The sequence below is a fragment of the Rattus rattus genome, chromosome 3 (assembly GCF_011064425.1).
Source record: "Rattus rattus isolate New Zealand chromosome 3, Rrattus_CSIRO_v1, whole genome shotgun sequence".
NCBI classification, from domain to species: Eukaryota; Metazoa; Chordata; class Mammalia; order Rodentia; family Muridae; genus Rattus; species Rattus rattus.
In genome coordinates this window covers 217,938,932-217,960,407 of record NC_046156.1, presented here as the reverse complement: position 1 = coordinate 217,960,407, position 21,476 = coordinate 217,938,932, and the positions used below count along the sequence as shown (strand labels likewise).

Here is a 21,476-nt window from a genome sequence, read left to right as displayed (position 1 = left end):
CTTAGCAATTCTGACCGGTGTGAGGTGGAATCTCAGAGCTGTTTTTTCATTTGCATATCCCTCATGACTAAGGATGTTGAACATTCATTTAGGTACTTCTCAGCCATTCGATAGTCCTCAACTGAGAATTCTTTGTTTAGCTCTGTAACCCATTTTTAATAGGATTATTTGGTTCTCCGGAGTCTAACTTCTTGAGTTCTTTGTATATATTGGATTTAGCCCTCTATCAGATGTAGGATTTGTAAAGATCTTTTCCCAATCTGTTGATTGCTGTTTTGTCCTAACAACAGTATCCATTGACTTACTGAAGCTTTCTAGTTTTATGAGGTCCCATTTGTCAATTCTTAGAGCATAAGCCATTGGTGTTCTGTTCAGGAAATTTCCCCCAGTGCCCATGTTCAAGGCTCTTCCCACTTTCTCTTCTGTTAGTTTGAGTGTATCTGGTTTGATGTGGAGGTCCTTGATTCACTTGGACTTAAGCTTTGAATAGGGCAATAAGAATGGATGGATTTGCATTCTTCTACATGCTGACCTCCAGTTGAACTAGCACCATTTGCTGAAAATGCTATCTTTTTTCCCACTGCATGGTTTTACCTCTTTTATCAAAGAGTAAGTGACCATATGTGTGTGGTTTCATTTCTGGGTCTTCAATTCTATTCCATTGATCTACCTGTCTGTCTCTGTACCAATCCCATACTTTTTTTTCACTCTTGCTCCATAATATAGCTTGAGGTCAAGGATGGTGATTCCCCCAGAAGTTCTTTTATTGTTGAAGATAGTTTTCACTATCCTTGATTTTTTCTTATTCCAGATGAATTTGAAAGTTGCTCTTTCTAACTCTATGGAAAATTGAGTTGGAATTTTGATGGAGATTGTATTGGATCTGTACATTGCTTAGGGCAAAATGGCTATTTTTGCTATACGAATCCTGCCAATCCATGACCATGGGAGGTCTTTCCATCTTCAGAGAACTTCAATCTCTTTCTTCATAGACTTGAAGTTCTTGTCATACAGATCTTTCACTTGCATGATGAGAGTCACATGCAGGTATTTACGATATTTGCGACTATTTTGAAGTGTGATATCCCTAATTCCTTTCTCAGCCTGTTATCCTTTGAGTAGAGGAAGGCTACTGATTTACTTGAATTAATTTTATACCCAGTCACTCTGCTGAAGTAGTTTATCAGGTTTAGGTGTTCTCTGGTGGAGCTTTTGTGGTCAGTTATGTATACTATTATCATGTCCAAGGAGTGATATTTTGACTTCTTCCTTTGCAATTTGTATTCCTTTGACTTCCTTTCATTGCCTGATTGCTCTGGCTAGGACTTCAAGTACTATATTGAATAAGTAGGGAAAGAGTTGGTAGCCTTGTCTAGTCCCTGATTTTAGTCGGATTGCTTCAAGTTTCTCTCAATTTACTTTGATGTTGGCTACTGGCTTGCTGTATATTGCTTTTCCTATGTTTAGGTATGGGCCTTGAATTCCTATTCTTTCCAGGACTTTTATCATGAAGGGGTGTTGGATTTTGTCAAATGCTTTCTCAGCATCTCCCTTACTTCTTTTAATATTCTTTCTTTGTTTTGTGTTTTTGTTGTTTTGACCTTTATTTAGTTTCTTTTCTGGTCCAATCTATTTGGAGTTATGCAGGCTTCTTGTATTTTTATGGGCATATCTTTCTTTAGGTTAGGGAAGTTTTCTTCTATAATTTTGTTGAATATATTTACTGACCCTTTAAGTTGGTAGTCTTCACTCTTCTCTATACCTATTATTCTTAGGTTTGATCTTCTCATTGTGTCTTGGATTTCCTGTATGTTTTGGGTTAGGAGCTTTTTGTGTTTTCATTATCTTGATGGTCCTGTCAATATTTCCTATGGTATCTTATGCCCCTGAGATTCTCTATTCTATCTCTTGTATTCTGTTGGTGATGCTTGCATCTATGACTCTTGATCTCTTTCCTACGTTCTTTATCTCCAGGGTTCTCTCCCTTTGTTATTTCTTTATTGTTTCTATTTCTATTTTTAAATCCTGGATGGTTTTGTTCAATTTCTTCATCTGTTTTTTTTCTGTGATTCTTTAATGGATTTTTGTGTTTCCTCTTTAAGGGCTTCTACTTTTTTACCTGTGTCGTCCTGTATTTCTTTAAGGGAGTTATTTATGTCCATCTTAATGTCCTCTATCATCTTCATGAGATGAGATTTTAAAATCCAAATCTTGCTTTTCTGGTGTGTTTGGATATCCAGTATTTGTTTTAGTTGAAGAACTGGGCTCTCATGATGCCAAGTAGTCTTGGCTTCTCTTTATAGGTTCCTCAGCTTGCCTCTCGCCCTCAGGTTGTCTCTGGTGTTAACTTGTCTTGCTGTCTCTGACAATGCCTTGACTTTCCTGTAAGTCTGTGTATCAGCATTCTCTTTTCTTTCTGCCAGATCTGGGTACTGAGACCTGTGGAACTGCGTCAGCTCTAGATGCAAGCAGAATTTGGAAGGGTCCTGTCCCAGACTGCTTCTGGGTTTGTCTGTCCTAGGCCTCCTGGTGGGTCACTTGGAGCAGAAGAGTTGGTCTTACCTCTGCTCTCAGGTGTGTTGGTGCTTCATTTCTGGGCATAGTGCTTATATACTCTTGCTATACCTATTGATCTCTGACTTATCAACCTAGCCTCAAATTCATAATCCTCCTGCCTCCTCACCCCTCCCACCTGAGTGCTGGGATTCTAGTGTCTGCTGCCTTGCCTAACTGAGGTCATTGACTTGTGAGGTTCCTTTTGACTATAAAATAACTTGTGACAACTAGTTCTATATAGTCAAGGTAGTTAAAAGAGGAAAGGTAGATAAAGGAAGGAAAGACAATAAAGGAAAAAGTACATATTTCACAGTAGACGAAATGGATAAAAGGGCACAGTATCAGCAAGTCATGTTTGCCTGAATGTGTACTCTCAATACTGACACTGATTTTTACTAGGCAAGAAAACCACAAACCTCTAAAGTACCTTGGGGGTGGGGGATGTGTGGCTATCAAGGAAAGAAAGGAAGCCCAGTGTATTTATTTCATAAAAGATGGGAGGAATTACCAAAGAATAAGGTACTTAATGTCTCATTCTCCAGACTAGCCATCCTAGAACCTCTTCATCCAGAGTGTCCTCTGCATCCTGAAAGCCACCCAACTGTAAAACCAGCAGAGGCTGTGATACTGTCCTCTTCCTTGTCCACCATGTCTTCTTGGTTTTCAGAGTGCTCCATATTTCAAGCTTGCAGTAATGTGAGCTCAAACAAGCAGGTTTTGCATTTCCCTTGGTTCAGGACCTTTTATGTTGGCTGTAGCAGGTCCTGATGCATATTTTGGCTCTCTGACTTAACAGAACCCGTTCTTTCAAAACCTAGCTCAGCAGAACATATAAAAAACTCACCTATTTCTCAGCGTCTTTAAGAGGTACAGTAGGGCATATGACTTCGGAGTAGCCTCTATTGTTATAGGAAGATGAGGCTGGTGGAGTCCTCCACAACTTTCCCAAAAAGGAATGATCAGACACAATTTTTTTTTGTGTGTGTGTTGGCCACTCTCCATCTTTTTTTTTTTTTTTTTTATTAACTTGAGTATTTCTTATGTACATTTCGAGTGTTATTCCCTTTCCCAGTTTCCGGCAAACATCCCTTCCCTCCCCCTTCCTTATGGGATGTTCCCTCCCCACCCCCCCCCATTGCCGCCCTCCCCCAACAGTCTAGTTCACTGGGGGTTCAGGATCAGACACAATTATATGGAGAAGTGGGAAGCAGGAAAAGATAGAAGCACGGATGTCCAAAGATTGTAGGGAAAACATGATCCAAACAAAAGTGTGGGGTGGCATTGAAGCTAAATTTCTGTAAACCTATTCTATTTAAGGCTCTTAAATGCTTCAACCTCCTTTCTAACTCACCAGGCAGAGGTAGGAAAAAAAGAAGGTTTGTAGGAAAAGGGGGTTGTGAACCTGTTTAGAAGTAGTTCTTTCGGGCTACAAAGAATTGCATTCTTTGTTGTCAGGATACTAGCAGTCCAGTCTAATATAAAGCAGTAGCAGTGGCTTTATTCAGCAGAAACTACAAGGCTCCATTGAATTGACAGAAGCAGCAAGAATCAGCCAGACTACTATGAGTTCTTTAGTGTGTTTCTCTCTGTGAAGTTAAGACAAGGGAAGAGCAGCAAAGACCAGTGAAAACCAGCAAAGTGTTGCACAGCATAGCAATGCAAGACTGGCCTCTTACTGTTTATGGAGTTCCATTTATACATGGAATGCTCTCCTAAGCATCTACCCCAGCAAAAGAATACATGTCCTCTCACCTGTCTGCCTCACTAAAACATCAAGTGTCTGTTTCAACAAAACATCCTCTCACAGGATAGCATTCAAAGTAATCACGGGACACAACTGAGTTTCGAAAAGAAATCAGAAATTTCCACTTCAATAGCATTTGAGTTTGATAACACAAAAATCTTCAGGCTTCTAACCATTCATTCCACCATTTTAAGAACTTCCATTGCTACTCTAATACTATTTTTAATGTGATAAGAACATAGTTCTTTGGGTTCCCTCATAAATTCTACATCCATTAACCCTGGGATTATGATAGAATCCAGTTTCAAGGAAATTGCCATGTTTCTTTTATTGTTATTTTATCATGCATTGCTGCTTTTATGACCAAACATAGCATACAGCCAGTGGTTTGGTGGTGGTAGGTTTGGGGAAGGAGATTGTTTGTTTGTTTGATTGGTTGGTTTGGTTTGGTTTTTTTTTTTTATTTTGACTGAACACATTCATGATTCTAGACTATTCTTCAATGTATCCAAATGTTAAAAGAATATTTAGCAATGGCAGCCATTTCAGGACTTCCATGAGGCTCCATTAGCCTTTCTACTTTATTCTTTCTTCTCTTCTGTTCTCAGGATTCTGCTGAGTTTCCCTGGTGCTTTGGTATTTTCTTTCTTTCTTTCTTTCCTGTAACTAGCGCTAAGTATATTTTCACAGAGCATAACATGTTCTGTATTCACAGACACCCATTGTTCCATTGTTCTCCTCATTGATCCTAGCAACCCATGTCCATGACCATAGATTGTCTTTCTTTCTCTAGAATTCTATTTAAGTGGAAACATAAAGACTAAGTTTATCCAATGAGAATGTTTTATATATATAAGTTTATAAACTGTACTATTTCAATTTTATACTTATATGCATTTTATTGTGAGCATACTCAGATACCCTTATCCTGTTACGTTCTTTCCTTTCCCTCTGAACTTCATTCCAACTTGTCAGTCAGAGTTTATGCCAGTGCAAAAAAGCCCATTCGATCCTACAGCAACCATTAACAGCTCCTTGGGAATGGTAGGGACTTTTTCTACCCATGATACAATGTTGAAAGGAACAGCTTCAGCCATATACTTATACACATCTTTGTATGGGTATCTGTCAGTTGCTGTGATGCACTGATGACTTCGATTGTGTCATAACTGGATGGCAGTGTTTCCTGGAACTTTTCCCTGTCTTCTGGGTCTTACAGGTTTTTTTTGTATCATCTATGATGTGCTCTGGAGTCTGGTATATGTGATATAGATGTCCCATTTGGGGATGAAGGCTTAACAGTCATTTATTCTCATATTCTCCGTGTGACAGTCACACATTCATTTTCCTTTTATTGAAAATAGGTTATTTTCTCAAACAATATATCCTGAGTATAGTTTCCATCCCTCTGCTCTTCCCACCTCCTCCTCACAACTCCTCCTCTATAGATTCACTACCTTTCTGTCTCCCATTAGAAGAGGCTTCTAAGAGATAACAACCAAACAAGACAAAATAAAATATATTAAAATAAAGCAAAAAACTATCATATTAATATTGGATATAGCAACCCAACAGAAGTCCCAAGAGCAAGCACGAGAATCAGGGTCCCATAAGTGGACATAGAGATCAGAGAGCCTGGATGGGTCTGACCTAGGTTGTCTGCATACATATTATGGTTGTATAACTTAGTGTTTCTCATGTGAGTCCTAACAATGAGAGTGAGGGCTGGCTTTGTGACCCTTTTCTCCTACTGGGTTGCTGCACCCAACCTTGATATGAGAATATTTCCTGACATTGTATCTTGTTGTGCTGTATTTAGTTAATGTCCCTGGAAGGCATTCTCTTTTCTCAGGGGAGGTAAAGAGAGGTAGATCTAAGGAAAGGGGGAGGTAGAGAAGAGACTGGGAAAGGGGAGGGAAGGGAAAATGCAGTCAGGATGTAATATATGAGAAATAATGAATAAAAAGGAAAAATAAGACCTACTCATTCTTGCACTCAGCAGTCTCATAAAAATACTAAGCTAATAGCTATAATATATGCTTAGAGGACATGGTGCAGAGTCATGCAGGCCCTGTGCTTGCTGCTTGTCTGTGAGTTCAATGTGCCTTGCTTACTGGATTCAGAGGACCTTGCTTTCTTCATATCCTCCACCCACTCTGGCTCTTATGGGGTTCCCTGAGTTTGGAGGTCAGGAATTTGATAGAGACATTTAGACTCTCTCCACATAATGTCTGCATCTGTTCCCATCTGCCACAGGAGAAAGCTTCTCAGCTGATGACTGAATAAGGCACTGATCTGTCAGTATGGCAGACTATCCATAGCAGTCATTTTATTCACACATACACACACACATCAAACACACACACACACACACACACACACACACACATACACACACACACACACACAGAGTGTTTGGTTTTACCCTAGGTCTATAGACTATCTAGTCTTTGGTTCTTGGTTACCCAAGCAATGTCATATATTGGTTCTGTCTCATGAAGTGGACCTTAAATCAAGTCAGAATTGCAAAATTACAGCTTAGATCACATAGTGATCATCACACATTGATAGTAGAAGACTTCAATGCCTCATTCTCATCAATGGACAGATAAACATGAAACAGAAAATTACTGGAGCTAACAGAAAATTGTAAACCAAATGGACCTAACAGATATTTACAGAACATTTCACCCAAACACAAAAGGATTTACCTTCTTCTCTGCACCTCATGGAATTGTCTCAAATTTAACTATATACTAGGACACATGGAACAACCCTGTGTCCTGTAAGATCACCACAGGTTCTTTCATCATGTCTCTAAAGTTCCCCTCCCTGCCTCATGACTGCTTATCTTCCTTGTGGCTGACCTCCATGCCCAACTCAGTGTGGTTCTCTGTCTCCCTCTTAGTCTTTCACTTAGAAATCTATAATAAGATCATCAATGAGAGGTTTGTGCTATTCTTACCTTGGTGTGCGTGTGTGTGTGTACATGTGTATGTGTGCACATCTGTGTAGTCTAATAGTTCATAGTTCCTTTAATATAATGTGCATCCCAATTGTATTGTTATTGTTTCACTACCAACACATTGATTCTCCATAATATATATTTAATCCTCTAAAAGAATTCATGTGTGTGTGTGTGTGTGTGTGTGTGTGTGTGTGTGTGTGTGTTTTCCATAATTCTTCTTTATCTCGGTTTAATAGCATTCTATCTTTTTATACATTTTAAGAAAATAGTATTTAGTTCAGTTTTAAAATCTATACCTAACTATAGCGGGGTATGAAAAAAGGTGCTATGTATTCCATGGGATCCATGTGAGTACAGATAGTATGTACGACATCATGGTCTCTTTCACTCAGTGCTGTTCTGTGGCAACAGTGCCTCACTGTGGCTGTTCGTTTCCTCCTGGGTAGACCTCTACTCACCTGAAATGGAAGCAATATTAGACGCCATTGACAGTGCATATTTTTTAATGGTGAAGACTTTTATTCTTACCAGCTTCTTTCCAAATGTTATGTCATTTGCACCAAATATAAAATAAAAATAATGTACAGTTACCTGAAGCTGCATCTGCTCTCACCAAATAAAGAATTAAAATATACAAAAAAGTTTAAAGTTTCTTGGTCAGATTTAGATAGTTTAACCCTGAAATGTTTGAATAATTGCTTCATACTTCACTCCTTTGTGTATAAATAGTAAAGGAGGAAAAAATACCTTGTTCATATTTTCCTCATGTGTCAACATGGATATGTCATAATATTTTTTGTTTTATGGGGCTTATTTCCAGTTAATGCAGAATTTTAACGTGAGGATAATCACAATAATTAAGGAGTAAATGAGAGCTGATTTGAGTTATTTAATTAAAATAGATCCATGGAAATTTGGCAACTAGAGAATTAAAATATGGATTTTAATTTAATTTGTCTCTGCTTTTCAGTCCTAAACTATCACCAAATAAAGGGCAATATCAGCAAATTAACAATGTGTAAAAAATAAATAGACAAGCTATTTCTATGGCCTATGTAGCTTAATATTACCATATCAAGAGGGTTCTAGAGATTCTTCACATGAATCTTTTCTGTATAGGAGAAGTGAGAAGATGGAGAAAGATGGTTCCCCTCCTCAAACAGTGACTCCATAGTGGTGACATTAATTTGCTCAGTATAGCGCAAGTCCTCTATACTAAAGAGGATCTGGGCTCTCCTGACAGGGAGTAGGAAAGGGCAGCAGACACTAACTGGCTTATATAGAGTTACCACAAAGTAGTCTCCTGACCAATCTTAAAATCCAAGTACAAAAACCTACCTAACAGCAACTAAATATAGCTGTCAATCCAGGAACAGGCTCCCTCTAGCCATCTCCTCAGCAAATCTTTGACATGTATTCTTCTTTTTTTAAATTTTATTTTTCTTGGATATTTTATGTATTTACATTTTAAATGTTATCTTCTTTCCCCTCCTCTCCTGACCTCCTACCCTTTTCCCCTGCTTCTATAAGGATGTTCCCACTCCCGTCTACCCACTCCCAACTCAACACCCTGGCATTCCTCTACATTGGGGAAACAAGACACATGGTATGCACTCACTGATAAGTTGCTATTAGTCCAAAAGCTTGGAATACCTAAGAAGAAATTCACAGATAATATGAAGCTCAAAAAGAAAGAAGACCAAAAGTGTGGAGGCTTCAGTCCTTCTTAGAAGGGATGACAGGTATTATTCTTATTCCTCTTGTTACCTTTATGGAGTCTCAGACTGTAGTCTCAACAGACCTAAATCATTTCTATTTACTTCCACAGTGGTCTTCTAACACATAGCTTTTACTGTGTTCTTCCCTGCTCTCTGCTCTGTACAGGTGGAGAGACCCAACAATATGTGTTTAATGATCAAAAAAACCAACTTGTCTCTATTGCAAGCTGACAGGATAATATTAAGGTGATTTTGAGAAAGCCTCTTTCTGATATCAGCCTTGTCTTCTCCAGATGTGATAAAATTCTAGGAGAAGAGCTAGAAGAAGGAAAGAGGGAAATCAGATATATTGAACCTTGACTCAAGGTGGCAGGATTTCATCTTGGGGAAATACAAATGGAGAACCCATTATTAGGGGATGCATAGAAGTTTACATGGATAGAAGCAATACAGGGTGGCCAGGGAATGATGTGCAGAGTCAGGAAGAGGACTGAGGTAGGTGGAGTATGTGCCAGGAAATGTCAACAACCAGGAGAAAAGATTCTAGGGCATCTAGGAGAAGAATTTCAGGGAAGGGTACTTGTCTGATTGATCTCATGAGGGCGGATGGTCTATGACTGGAAAGTGCTCTGAGTTGGGCCAAATGCATTACAGTGGCCAAATGCTTTGTTCACCAACAAAGTTTGCCCTGTCCAAAACAAATGTTCAGGTGATTTTGAGATTGGAGAAGAAAAGAAGTTAAAACAGTAATAGAAAATAAGTACAGGATGCACAAAAGGTAATTAAAAGCAATACCTGGAGAGATGAACCCAAAAGATATGACCTTTACAAAGAGTGATCTGGGAAGATGGGAAACAGGGTGACAGAAAGCTGTCTTATTTACTCTCTCTTACTACAAAAAGATACCATGACCAAGTCTACTTATTTTTTTAAAAGGCATTTAATTGGAGGCTTGTTTGTAGTCTCAGATGGTGAGTCTATGACAATCATGGCAGAAAGCATGGCGGTAAGCAGTCAGGCATGGAATCCATAAGCAGGAGGCAGAGGGTGAAGAGACTGCTGGGCATGGGCTTTGAAACGTCAAAGCTCACCCACACCCAAGTAATACACATCTTTCAGCAAGGCTGCAGCTCCTTATTCTTCCCAAAACAGCTACATTGATGAGGGACCAAGCATTCCTTCATATGAACCTACAAGGCCCATTCACATTCAAACCGATCAGCAATAAAGAAAATAAGTAATTTGAATTCCTAAATTGTGCTTTCTATTTTCATCTTGTTTTACATTTTAAACAGAAAACTTTCCCTTATATTCTTTGTCAATACTTTTATTTGTCTACTAAAAATTATTTAAAATACACAGTCCCCACCTTAAGTCTAAGTACAAGTCCTTGTTTTGTCCTACCCACCTTGGGTTTATATATAAAATGTATCTGTCAAATATTTTTGCTTAACTCATACTTATTGTATTTTCCTACTACTTTAATTAGCTTCTGTGCTTTGTAGTCTGTTAGGATTTCCCTCCACTTGATCATTCTCTCTCTAAAATTGGCAATTTTAGTCATTCTTTTGTATTTCCTTCCTTGACATCACATCATGCTTTCACCAGATGATTTTTGGCTTTAGACCTGCAAAATTCTCCCTCCATTTCTATTGGTCTTAAAAATTGTCAGACTGGTCGACAAGATGATTCAGTGGGTAGAAGGCACATGGCATCCAGTCTGATGATCTGACTTCAATATTTGTAAGTCACAAGGTAGGAGAAAACTGACTCCCACAGTTATCTTCTGCCTCCATACATGCAACATAGCATGTATATCACCATCCCATAGACACAAAGTAAATAATAAATGAAAATGAAAACTTGTTTAAGTTGCTTAATTGTTGTGATTCACTGATATGGAGACAATTTAGTATTAACTTAAATACTCTGTTGCAGAATATTATCCCCTTAAACATACCTTACATTTCATGTGTATAATTCAAAGTACATCAATGAATTTTCTTTGGCTAAACTCAAGCTAAGCCCTCACATGTTTATGATTTGGTCACTTGCTTGAGAAAGATAGAAACAGCAGGGGGACCTTTAGCAGCAAGTGCCTATGAAGTCCCCAGGTAGAAGCAGGAGCCACCTTTTTCTCATCTGTGAAATGTACATAAGAGAATATATCCTATAAACCATTTATAGAATTGCTTACACACACATAATTTTCACGCAACCACCTGGGCCATAGAAATATACAAAATGTTTGCTATCAATATTTAAAACTTTATTATGGTGGTGGCTTTTCATGACATTTCTATGTATCTTGTGGTAGCTGCTGTTCTAATCTTTGCAAAGATAATTGTCAAGCAGTCTTGTACAGCAGAAGTAGTGACTTCCTGAGGGTAGAAATCAAATTTATTTCTCGAATTGGATAATACAAATAACAGCTTCCTTTAGGGTGAAGGTTGGGCTGGAGTGCCAGGGAGAACAATGTTCTTTCTCACCCTGAGTGAAACAGGAAATTTCCTTCACCTTCTCTCCTATGCTCTTACTTGCCTGAGTTCCTTGACAAACCTACAACATCTGAATGCAGTTCTGTAGGACAGGGCTCCTCCTGAGCTAAGAATCTTTAGCTAAAACAACATCAGTGCACACAGCACCTCCCTTGGCCAACCAGCAGTGTCTCTGTGGGAGCAGAAATGTGAATGGGAAGTTCCTGGTCTCAGTCTGGACATTGAACACTTTTTAATGATGATTGTAGATGATATATGAGTAAGACAAGAATATTCAGTTTGATTCCACAAAATTGAAACAGATGGAGCACTACTGAATTCCTTCTATGCAGCCACAATTACTCTTATACTTAATCCACACAAAGACCCAACAAAAAGAGAACTTCAGACCAATTTCCCTGATGAATATTGATGCAAAAATACTCAATAAAATTTTGACAAACCGAATCCAAGAGCACATCAAAACAATCATCCACCATGATCAAGTAGGCTTCATCCCAGGCATGCAGGGATGGTTTAATATACGGAAAACCATCAATATGATCCATTATATAAACAAACTGAAAGAACAAAACCACATAATCATTTCATTAGACGCTGAGAAAGCATTTGACAAAATTCAACACCCCTTCATGATAAAAGTCCTGGAAAGAATAGGAATTCAAGGCCCATACCTAAAAGTAGTAAAAGCCATATACAGCAACCCAGTCGGTAATATTAAACTAAATGGAGAGAAACTTGAAGCAATACCACTAAAATCAGGGACTAAACAAGGCTACTCACTCTCTCCCTACTTATTCAATATAGTTCTTGAAGTTCTAGCCAGAACAATCAGACAACAAAAGGAGATCAAGGGGATACAGATTGGAAAAGAAGAAGTCAAAATATCACTCTTTGGAGATGACATGATAGTATATTTAAGTGATCCCAAAAGTTCCACCAGAGAACTACTAAAGCTGATAAACAACTTCAGCAAAGTGGCTGGGTATAAAATTAACTCAAATAAATCAGTATCCTTCCTCTACACAAAAGAGAAAAAAGCCAAGAAAGAAATTAGGGAAATGACACCCTTCATAATAGTCCCAAATACTATAAAATACCTCGGTGTGACTTTAACCAAGCAAGTAAAAGATCTGTACAATAAGAACTTCAAGCCTCTGAAGAAAGAAATTGAAGAAGACCTCAAGAGATGGAAAGATCTCCCATGTTCATAGATTGGCAGGATTAATATAGTAAAAATGGCCATTTTACCAAAAGCGATCTACAGATTCAATGCAATCCCCATCAAAATACCAATCCAATTCTTCAAAGAGTCAGAGAAAGGACTGGAAGAGCTTGAAGGGGCTTGAGACCCCATATGAACAACAATGTCAACCAACCAGAGCTTCCAGGGACTAAGCCACTACCCAAAGACTATTCATGGAATGACCTTGGCCTCCCCCTACATAGGTAGCAATGAATAGCCTAGTAAGGGCACCAGTGGAAGGGGAAGCCCTTGGTCCTGCCAAGACTGAACCCCCAGTGAATGGGATTTTTGTGGGGAGGTTGGTAATGCGGGGAGGATGGGGAGTGTAACAGGCATATAGAAGGGGAGGAGGAGGGTTTAGGGGGATATTGGCCTGGAACCCGGGAAAGAGAATAGCATTTGAAATGTAAATAAGAAATACACAATTTAATAAAGATGGGGGGAAAAAAGAAAACATGATCTAGTGGTAAAAGTTGGTGAAGAATATGTCACATATGTCTAATGAGAGAAGATGACATCAGTGCTGGTCATGTTTGTAAACTAAGAGTAAACTGAGGCAAATGGGTAGGAAGAAAGAAAAGTGAGTTGCAGGTAGGACTCAACACACAAAATCAAGGATTTGTACTTTGCTAAGAAAAAAATGTTTTAGAAAAGGAAACAAATACCAGTGTACTGTAACAGAATAAAGGATGTGAAAATTCAAGCCTTGGACAGACAAGGACTCCTTGTGCAAAGACCACTAGTCATGTGACAGATGAATTGGAAAGTATAATTCAGAGACCAAAAAGTGACTTAGGTGAGGGCGAGCTGAAAGCCTTATTCTTCCAAACAGCATTAGTACAAATAGAAACATATTAAAGAGAAGGAAAAAGGTCAAGGATCTTGTAAGCCAAAATATCTCTGCTACAGAGAGAAGGTTCCTTGTATTTGCCGTGCTACAAGGCAGAAATGACTCTGTGATTTTAGCCCACAGGTGCCACTGTGTGAGGCAGGGCTGAAAGCAAAGCGAAGTTCAGTGAACACATGACTGTGAACACAGTGGTTCTTACCCGTACAACACTCTATAATACACTACACACTACACACTACAGTATTCAGTGGCACTCTTGGGCAAATCTAGGCTAAAGAATGGGCAATGAAAAATAATCCACAAAGAAGACCAGAGAGAATGGTAGCCTGAAACTCAAATTTTATAGTTTATTGTCAATATTATTCCTGGGTAAAAGTAGACAAAAAGATGCAATTAAAAAAAGCCTTAGCTTGGGAGGCATAGCCAAAATCTAAACCATGAGCATGTATAAAAATCAAATTGTCCTGGATGCTTTCACTTGCACTCCACCCAGTTTATGATTCAGTTAGATAAACGTCTCTTCATTACACTCCAGGCAAAATGATTAACAAAGAAACTCAAATCTGCACTGAGGCTTAATTTCTTAGTGCTGTTTCCTTTGATCTATGCGTCTCTGAATCTAATGATGGGGTCTGGTTTGAAGCCACTGCGCCATTGCTCCTATTGCTCTCTGTGCACTTTGTTTTTAAAAGGAGAACTTTTTGAGTCTAACACAAGCTTATTTTTAGTTAGTTCATCGAAAGGTGTCACCTTCTACTTCTGTTGCTTCTTTTATTTTTTGTCTCATGAGCAGTCACAATTACCTCCTCTACATTCTGAAAATATAGCTTGCAGAATGCATTTCCTAGACATATAATTTCCAAAGTGCCAGATATAAGAATGACTCTAAAGCCATTTGATGAGTTCTCTGTTACGTCTCCTCGTTTCTTCCCAAGGATTTTTGATTTTTTGCTCAGAGCATGCTTATCAGCTTAATGCTTTGCAGCATCATTATGCTGTGAAGATACACTTCTGCAGAAGCCGGTGCACGGGCCTTGAGTGAAGCGGTTGCTAATCATGTTGCACTAAGCAAATAAAAGTCAGAAATGACCTAATCTTGCTTGCCTAATATCAGTTTCTGCAGACTTCAAGTATAATGTTCTAATCACTGGCACAAAACAGCCAATTAATTTGCTTTCCCTATGTGTTTTTACTAGCCAAGACACATAGGGGAACAGTCAGTTCGGCCATAATCACGCTCCACAAAGATGGGAAATGTTCCCTTTGAGCTTCCAATCATTAGGCCAGCCGAAGTGAAGACAAGCCCATTGACAAGTGAGAATGGCAATAATTTATTTTCTATTGATGGGTTGTGACAAATCATGTCGAAGCAGTGGCTGCATACTGTGGGGCTTTCCTAAAGAAGGCTGTGATGGGTAAAGATGAAACCCTTCACAGCTCATTTAGTCCAAATGTAGCCACCTGGGTGGTGAATCGGTTCAACATACCAGCCCAGGCATTCCAGCACAAAATTAGATCGCTAACAGGCAGGCCATATAGGGGTTCCTGGAAGGCATTAATCAACAGGGTTGAGCTGTCAAAATGCGGGCTCTGAAATTAAGAAACACCAAAAGGATGAAAATGTGGCAATGCTGTCAAAAAAATCAAGAATGTAGTTCCTACTGCAGGATTCTAGGCACTGTTAAAAAAGCATAGAAGAAAAATAAATTGTAAAAGGGTAAAGAGAGGCACTACCCTTGATGACAATGTTCCTAACATTGTTATACATTTTAATTAGTATAAGCAGCATGAAGATTTATGTAAGCATGAACACACCCCTTTTCAAGTCCACATTGACAGGTCAGGTTACATCCAACTCCTCCTCAGTACCCAGTAGCATAGTTCATCTCTTATTCAAATTTCCCTTCTACCCAGACCAACCAATGTGTGGAACATTTGGTATCTCAGCTGCCTCTGAATACCAACACTTCAAATCACAGAATTCTTGGGCTTGCACAACCTATTTTCTTAGCACTGTTTTTAGTAGAACAGAGATTTCTTGAATTTGGTATTCTGAATCAGATGACATGAGTGTGTTTGTGTGCCTAATACAAGTGTGTTTCTGGATTTAAATTTTAACAGCATAACATTAAGGGTTTATTATCTGTTATCATATTATAAAAAGTATTTAATGCCATACATAAATAAATCCATAAAGCCAGAGTTTCTAAAACTAACCAAAATTCTGCTAAGCAAAGGATACATTTTAATAACTAATAAAGAGTCTAAATCCTAAAGAGTGATTTTCTATGAACACCATTTGCACATGTCTTAAAGGGTAACCTGTAGAGCACACATATCAGAAGAGCCTAGAGTCTAACTGAAAACACACATGTACACTCCCACTTTCCATCAACCCTGGACAAATCTCTGGAACAAGAAAAGAATATTTGAAATCTGTGGCCATTATACTTATAGCCTTTTTTTTTCTTTTTTTGCCTTTAGCAACAAGCTCTACTTCATTTCGAACTTCAAACACTTGTTTCTTTCCAACATGTCTAACACAACTCCTCTCAGACACATCATGTCCTGTCTTTTACAGTTCTGTGCATTTGACTATGCTGGCCCCTTCCTGTAGAATGCTTCCTGAACCTCCAACCACACCCCATCATTCAACCCAAATGCTCACTCCTCTGTAAAGCCTTTGTGTAACTCTCAGCCGAATATAAAAACTGGCCTCTGTGTCTGGGTTTTGTTTGTGTCTTTCCCAGCACCACGGCCTCAGCAGGCAGTTACCTGTATACACGCTTCATCTCTCAAATGCCAGGGATTTCAGTCCTTCAGGCTCATGTTTTACATGTCTTTTAATAGCTCATTACACCTACCTCATTGCCTTGTGATATATGCATAGTAAATGTTTGTGGAATTGAACTGTTGAATAATAGATGTTAGTTCATTAAAATCTAAGCTTTACACTTCCACGTCATTCATGAAAGTAAGCGTTCTTCTTACCGTGTGCTCAGAGTTCTCATTAAAATCTTGTAGTATGTTTTCCTGTGAGCAATATGTGAGGTATATGTGTGTTTTTGAGTGTGTGTATATGTGTATCTGAGTGTGTATATGTGTGAGTGTGTGTATGTATATGTGTGTGTGTATGAGCGTGTGTATGAGAATGAGTGTGTGTATGTTTGAGTGTATATCTGAGTATTTGTATGTGTGTGAGCATGCGTGTGTGTATATGTATGAGTGTATGTGTGAGTGTATATGACTATGTGTGTATGGTCTATTATTTTACTTGTTTGTTTTGCTTACTTATAGTTTGTCTTTGAAATTTTGTTTGGGTTTTATTTTCTGTTAGCCGTAGAGATATATTTTCAGAGAGAATGTTAACATTTTAAGTCCTTGGCAGATACGCATATGTAGTTAATTAATTGTGTTGAAAAATATAAGCTACTATCATACCCTATTTATTTTGTAAATATTTCACATATTAATGATAAGAGAAGAGTAGAAAACATATGCCTTTAAATATTTCGAGTTTAGTGTGGTTTAACATTCACTGGCTATACCTGATATGATTAATAAATAGATTATAAAGAGCATAAAACATAAGAACCAGGTTTGGTGGCCTGAGAAACAAAATTGGCCGGCTTGTGAACAAATAAGTGTGCTGCTCTGCTCTTCTGCAGTCAAGGGGTGTAAGAATGCTTCACACAGTTTACCGGCAAATGCTATCAGTCTCATCTCCCTTAAAGTATTTTCTCTTAAACACACAATGTATAGTTGTTTTAAAAACTCTTTTATTTTTATTAATGCTGTAGGCTTTGGAAACACAGAAATATGTAAAACGAATGTTTGCAGAGTATGTGAGAAAGGACATACAAGCAGGCTAGCTCTAGGCAAATCTGTTCTGATAGAATAAATATCTACTTGCATGGGTCTTTAATGACAGTCACCTTTGTAGAGCAAGAGATGAGGTGATGCCCATTTGAGTGCCAAAGACTATTCAAGCAGAATACAACTACAGCCAAGAACCAGAGTTCTGGAGAGGTGGTAAAGTATCATTTTGAGGCAATCTGTAAGCATCCTCTTCTCATGTCTCAGCTTGTTGACGACTGACATGAAAAGAGTTTTCTGGGGAGCACACATTGCACAAATGTCTCTATCTCCATTTAGTAGGCAGCTCAGTGGGGTTTGCTCTTAATCAGTTGATAATTAGAATAGAGTATGATATTGCATTTTTATTTATTTTAGATTTCTTGTCATGGGCATCTAGGGAGCTCCTAGGTATAACTAAAACCTAATTGACAAGAAAAGAACATTGCTGTCTCAATTTCCAAATTGAAGATTAAAATAATAACAATAATTCCTTATATAGAAATATAACACAATTTCAAAATGAATAACTGATTTGAATGAGTGCTCTCCACATCTGCACGCACCCTGGACAGCAGTGATGTGCTGTCTGTAGATCCAGTTCCGTCTTCCACTATCTCTTCTGTTGCAGAGGTGTATAATCTCCAAAGCCATTTGCATAAACTACTGTCATCTGAGAATAGCAGATTGGTACAAAAGCAATTGGTATAACACAATAAAGCTTTATGCAGGAGAACAGAAGGAGTGGCATAGTTAGAGCTCAAGAACAAAAAGGGATGAAGGGAGTCATGGTTTGAGTATGCGAAAGCTTTGAAGTAGGAGAAATGTTTAGGCATTGGACTCAATATTGGTTCACAACATTGACCTCATGCTGTTTATGGTACTAACATTATAAAGATTCTTCAAGGAGATACCCAAAAAGGATTCTTTGAAAGAGTGCAAGGCAAAAATAAAGAAAAACTAAGCTGGCCTTTAGAATGTACTGTGCCCACTCACTCTATCAGCAGAAATGCATCAACTCTGACTGACCCATAAAACCTGAAAGATAAAAGAAACATAATCAAAGCTAGATGAAAATTAGCACATCAAAAGGAACACATGGAACCAGGAAGTGTTGGAAGAATAGTTCTCCAGGGCTGCAAATAGCAAGACTGTAGGGATGGTTTAAAAATTAGCTTTAAAAAAAAAAAAAAAAACAAAAACAAAAAACCAACCTAGAGCAAATGAGATGGCCCAGTAGGTAAATGTACCTGCCATCAAGCCTTACAGCCTGAGTTCAATTCACAGTATCTGAACCCCACATGGTGAAGTTCTCACATACTATTCTCTAAACACACACACACACACACACACACACACACACACACACTGAAATAAACATTAAAGAAGACCCAGAGGAATGATGTAGAATAAAAACAGAACTGGAGAAAATTAGGAAAGAAATTAAAGAAAATGAGAAATTACTATGGACATGATAGGCCCACTGGGAGCAATCAAATATAGAATATACACTCCTAAAACCATTAAGGACTGGGCTGATGAGATGGCTCAGTTGATAAGGTGTTTACAGCACAACCATGGAACATGAATGGGATCCGTACACACACGTGAAAAGCTGGGTATGGCAAAGGATGTCTAGAATCCCAATGCTGGGTAGACAGAGTCAACCAAGGTGGTTCTGGATTCAGAGAAAGACCCTATCACAGAAAAGTTCAAGAACTATAGAGGAACACATTCTGCATTGACTTCTGGCTTCCACATGCACACAAAATTGCATATGCCATACATGTGTGAATGTGCACACACACAAGCACATAATTGGCATAGAAGAAAAAATCTTATAAAGCATTTAATAAAAAAATTATACAATAAATGTTACAGGGGTTGAGTATCTAGAGAAATACAAAATTAGTGTTTTAAAGAAAGTTGGAATGAAATAAAAATAAAAACAAAACAAAAGTCCCAAGAAAAAATATGAATTATAAAGCTTAGGAAAACTATTAAAAGAATAAATACCAAGACAGATGCTACTACAATTTCTAGACTTGAAGGATGAAACTATTTGACATTGTAGCTGACATAGCAATCTATAAAAAAAGAGAGAGAATGGGAGTGTGTCTTAAGCCTTGGAAAGTGACACCTAATGTCATAGAGCAATGTTCTTAGAGTTTGGATATTAAGGGTAAAAAAATGTGCATGCACACCCAAACATCAACTTCTGAAGGGTAAAGATACAGGGACGCAGGGAGAAGATGCACTAGCAAATCTTGACAACTAGCTTTCAAAAGATTCCCCTTTTAGGACTGGTTTGGGCTAATTAGAATTTATTAATTTTTTTCATGAATGGATACAAATATATGTATAGTTTACATATACATATATATGGTATCATTTATACACAAATATATATTTATATGTAAACTATATATACTTATATATGTATCTTTATATGTGTGTTCATGAATTTTAACAGCACATCCGAACATAGTGAAGAAACATTTCTCCAAATTTTAACAATATTCTCTTTTGCACCATTTCCTTCTTGACTCTCTTCCTAAAGAGAGATCCTGCTCACAGGCCTGGCACTCATATCTGGGAGGATGACACAAGGCATGGAATAAAGGCATTTTCCTCGAAGAGCTCCCAATTACCTTGGTGGTCTTTGGTTCACATAAGCTTGAACACAATGTGTGATTTCTATCTGTGAGATAGAAAAGGGATTTATAAGGAGTCAAGCTGGGATATATTTAGGTACCTCTTGTATTCTTCTTTCACAGATAATCCATGCTCTCTCATCCAAGTCACTAGTAATTTTCCATGTGGGGATTATTTAACCTGTAGTACAAATCCACTAGAAACTAGTTTAACCTTGACTTAAATTCTAAAGGGGTAAAATGTAGGTCCATACTATTATTGCTGAATATATTTTAGTTTATGTCAGTTTTTTATTTAAAGGAAATCTTTGCTTACATTTGCAATTATTAGAGAAGTATAATTTGCTTATATTTGCATAAACTACATGGCTCTGATTGCAAAATGAAGACGTTACGAAAATGGATGACTAGATACATTTACTACAGCCTACATTTATAAAATCATTTGTTCTGCTCTAGGAGGCTTTTAAATTGTTCACAGATTTACTTATTAATCCAAATATTCATGCAGACTCGTAGTCTGGCTTTTTCCCCCTGAGGAAAAGACCCTTATATATGGCTGTGATAGGGTTAACTCAAGTTCATTAAACGTAGTGAATGATGTGAAGTCTATCATTTCAAGATTGTCAAAGTTCCCACCTTGGTATATTATTTCTCAAAGTTTACCTAAAAGACAAAAGGATAAAAGTGATGACCATTATGAATATGTGACCTATATTTAATAAGGCTAATTTACAGGTAATTTATGCTATTGTAGAAATGAGATCCTCAAATATCTGCTAAACAGGCAGGCTTTTGTCTGTACTTGCTTTGCAATCTAATTTACTTCTTTTTCATATAAATTTAAACACCCTATTATTCCCCCTGCCAGGTCTCTTTATCAGGGATATGTATTTACTTTAATTACCAATTGAAAATGCTTTTCTGAAAAACACAACTTTTTGCTTCTTAAAATTAATCATGATATAATCTCATTGCTGCTCACTCAAAGTGTGGACCATTAATACATTCTAAATGGCTAATAACAAATTGTTCACTGTAATTGCTTTTGCAACTTTTAGTTTTGTGTATTATTTTGTCCTCCAAGGTAAAATGACAGAGTAGATGTAGTGCATAAAAACCAAGATCATCAGTCTTCCACTGCCGATCACCTTGTTTATGCTTAACCAAGCATTTATTTATTAGTTCTTAATGGTAAGGGCTACAAGGTTACTACACCTGAGAGAAAAATCTGTAAGACAGGTTTTCTAATTAATCACTGGGAGGGTTCAGAAAGGTCTAGCTATTTCTGTAAACTGAAGCATTTATGCACTGAATTGCAAGTGTTGATCATGAAAAACAAAGCACGTAATGTCTATTTCTTTCAATTCTGTAGTTCCATTAGGAA

The 21,476-nt window shown here is 37.8% G+C and overlaps 1 protein-coding gene across 1 annotated transcript in view; it reads left to right on the top strand.

The window, feature by feature from the left end:
- Kiaa0825 (KIAA0825 ortholog) overlaps nt 1-21,476 on the top strand; it is a 383,014-nt gene that overhangs the window by 296,110 nt on the left and 65,428 nt on the right. The window lies entirely within an intron of this gene.